Below are 3410 nucleotides of genomic sequence, written 5' to 3'. Positions count from 1 at the left end.
AGTACTATTAACTTGGGCATTGATTCTAGTCTAGTGAATAAGCAAGCTAACAAGGAAATACTCATCATAGATCCCTAATGAAAATATTATACAATCCTACATGAAACATGCTAAACAAGATCCTAAAATACAATGCAAACTACATGAACACTCTTTTTTTATAAAGATTTTTTTAAAATTTTTCAAATTCTTATGGTTTTTCTATGCCTTAGATGCTTATGCAAATACTAATATGAGGATGCTAAAAATTTGAAATAAGAACACAAAACACAATGTCAAATGCTATCTCAAACCCTCCCCCAAACTTAAATTACACAGTCCTCTGTGTGAAAGAAATTTGTAAGAGGATTCAAGACTAAAAACAAAACACAAATATGAAATGCAATGATATTTACAAGTGAAGGTGATGGTGGTACCTTAGGGATTTTGGAAGAAGTTGTCCACATCCATCTGCATGCTGTGATAGGAGTAGTTGGGGTCTTGTTGGTGACTTGGAGAGGGAGTTTGGGGCAGCTCGACGATGGCGATCCACCATGACTCGGTCGAGTGCGTGTCCGAGTGGGGGGGTCGAGCTGGACCGCGTGTGTCAAAATTTTGCCCTTGTTGCTGGTAAAACTGCTGGTAGAGGCTGGATCCATGAAGTATTGAGGTGGGATGGGAGGGTAACTTGGATGCTTGCGTTTCTCCTTCTCCAAGTCCAAATCTCTCCTTACCCATCTACACTTATATTAAAAGGCCTGTCCAACACAAACATAAAAGAAAACACATCAAAACTACAAGGAAACTAAACTATATTTACAAAGGATACCTTAGGGACTTCCTCCCTAGTGAGCTTGTTTAGAGTCACTTAGCTTGACTTTGGTTTCCTTCTTAGACTTGGTCTAGATACCAAGGAGGTGATGAAATCCTCCCTGGAGCCTCTTGGTCACTGTGAAGTTGATCCTTGATAACCTCACCCTTAACACACAAACTATATTTCTTCTTGATTTTGAGCCTTGGTCTTGCTTTCCTCAAAGACCTCTTGTTCAGCTTGACTTGGAGATCCTCAACCATACTAGTCAACTCTTGAACTGACCTCTTAAGCTTTTCCACAGAATCTTCTTGAAGTGCTAGCTCAGCCTTTGGAGTTGCCTTATCACTTAGACCTTCTTGACCACCTTTGTCCTTGATAGTAAAAGGCTGATCATCAATTGTAGGAAGGTTGGTTGGGTTATAGATGTTGAACGATCATAACTATACCCTCAGCAATGTTCAAGATCACAAGACTTTCCTTGACATCAATGACTGCTCCAACAGTGGCTAAGAATGGCCTCCCAAGGATGATAGGATCTTCAGGTTCTTTGTCCTTCTCCAATACCACAAAATTTGTATGAACCCTTGCCTTCCCTATCTTGATTGGGACATTCTCCAACCTTCCAACTACTTCTCTGTTTGACCCATCAGCTAGGCATACATGGAGGTTGGTGGATTTGAAATCAGTTCTCCCAAGCTTTTGAGCTATGGAGTATGGCATCACACTAGTTGAAGTAAATCACAAAGGCATTGGTTGTAGTGAAGGTAGCTGATTGTGCAAGGCAGATAGAATGGTCCTAGATCCTTAAGCTTAATTGGGATGATCACTCCTCCAAGGTTCTCAAGATCCTTCTCATCTTGAGCTTGTGCCTTCTTCTCTGACAAATCAAGCAGAAAATCCCTATAGAGAGGATATGGTTCATACTGTTCCAAGGCAGGTCCTCTCTCCTCTTCTTGGTAAGCAATGATGACCTCTTGTATGGCTAACACTTCCTCTTTTTTCTCAACCACAGCTTCTTCCTTCAAAACCCTTACTTCCTCTTGTTGCTTAGCCAACATTTCTTTTTTCTCAATGATCTCCCTTAGTTCCTTAATCTTCTGTGCTTTGAAACGCCCTGGGAATGGTAGTGGAGGCTTGTAAGCAGGAGGAATGTACTTAGCAGGCTTGACAGCTTCGGAGTCTCCAGCTCGATCGACCACTCGAGCATGCACTCGTTCGAGTGGCTGGCCGAGTCCCTGGTCGAGTTCGCTTGCGAGCTCCAGTTGCTTTGCACAAACGTTNTGGTCTTGCTTTCCTCAAAGACCTCTTGTTCAGCTTGACTTGGAGATCCTCAACCATACTAGTCAACTCTTGAACTGACCTCTTAAGCTTTTCCACAGAATCTTCTTGAAGTGCTAGCTCAGCCTTTGGAGTTGCCTTATCACTTAGACCTTCTTGACCACCTTTGTCCTTGATAGTAAAAGGCTGATCATCAATTGTAGGAAGGTTGGTTGGGTTATAGATGTTGAACGATCATAACTATACCCTCAGCAATGTTCAAGATCACAAGACTTTCCTTGACATCAATGACTGCTCCAACAGTGGCTAAGAATGGCCTCCCAAGGATGATAGGATCTTCAGGTTCTTTGTCCTTCTCCAATACCACAAAATTTGTATGAACCCTTGCCTTCCCTATCTTGATTGGGACATTCTCCAACCTTCCAACTACTTCTCTGTTTGACCCATCAGCTAGGCATACATGGAGGTTGGTGGATTTGAAATCAGTTCTCCCAAGCTTTTGAGCTATGGAGTATGGCATCACACTAGTTGAAGTAAATCACAAAGGCATTGGTTGTAGTGAAGGTAGCTGATTGTGCAAGGCAGATAGAATGGTCCTAGATCCTTAAGCTTAATTGGGATGATCACTCCTCCAAGGTTCTCAAGATCCTTCTCATCTTGAGCTTGTGCCTTCTTCTCTGACAAATCAAGCAGAAAATCCCTATAGAGAGGATATGGTTCATACTGTTCCAAGGCAGGTCCTCTCTCCTCTTCTTGGTAAGCAATGATGACCTCTTGTATGGCTAACACTTCCTCTTTTTTCTCAACCACAGCTTCTTCCTTCAAAACCCTTACTTCCTCTTGTTGCTTAGCCAACATTTCTTTTTTCTCAATGATCTCCCTTAGTTCCTTAATCTTCTGTGCTTTGAAACGCCCTGGGAATGGTAGTGGAGGCTTGTAAGCAGGAGGAATGTACTTAGCAGGCTTGACAGCTTCGGAGTCTCCAGCTCGATCGACCACTCGAGCATGCACTCGTTCGAGTGGCTGGCCGAGTCCCTGGTCGAGTTCGCTTGCGAGCTCCAGTTGCTTTGCACAAACGTTACTTGGGGCTTCAGTAACTGATGAATTCCCCCAAACTTGGACTTCACTGTCCTCAGTGACTTCCCCATCAGAGATATGGATGGCTTTTGCAGTAAACTCCTTTTGATTTTGAACAGCTTTTCCAGGGAGTTGGCNAGAATTTAGTCTTTTTCTCCTTAAGAACAAGTACAAGATCTAAGAAAAATAAAAGTGTAAAAGGAATAATTCCCAAAAGGATAAAAACTAGGTTTAGAGAATATCTAAAAAGCTGGACTCTTTT

The sequence above is a fragment of the Camelina sativa genome, chromosome 5 (genome assembly GCF_000633955.1).
Source record: "Camelina sativa cultivar DH55 chromosome 5, Cs, whole genome shotgun sequence".
Taxonomy (NCBI): Eukaryota; Viridiplantae; Streptophyta; class Magnoliopsida; order Brassicales; family Brassicaceae; genus Camelina; species Camelina sativa.
Note: the sequence above shows the minus strand (reverse complement) of the source record.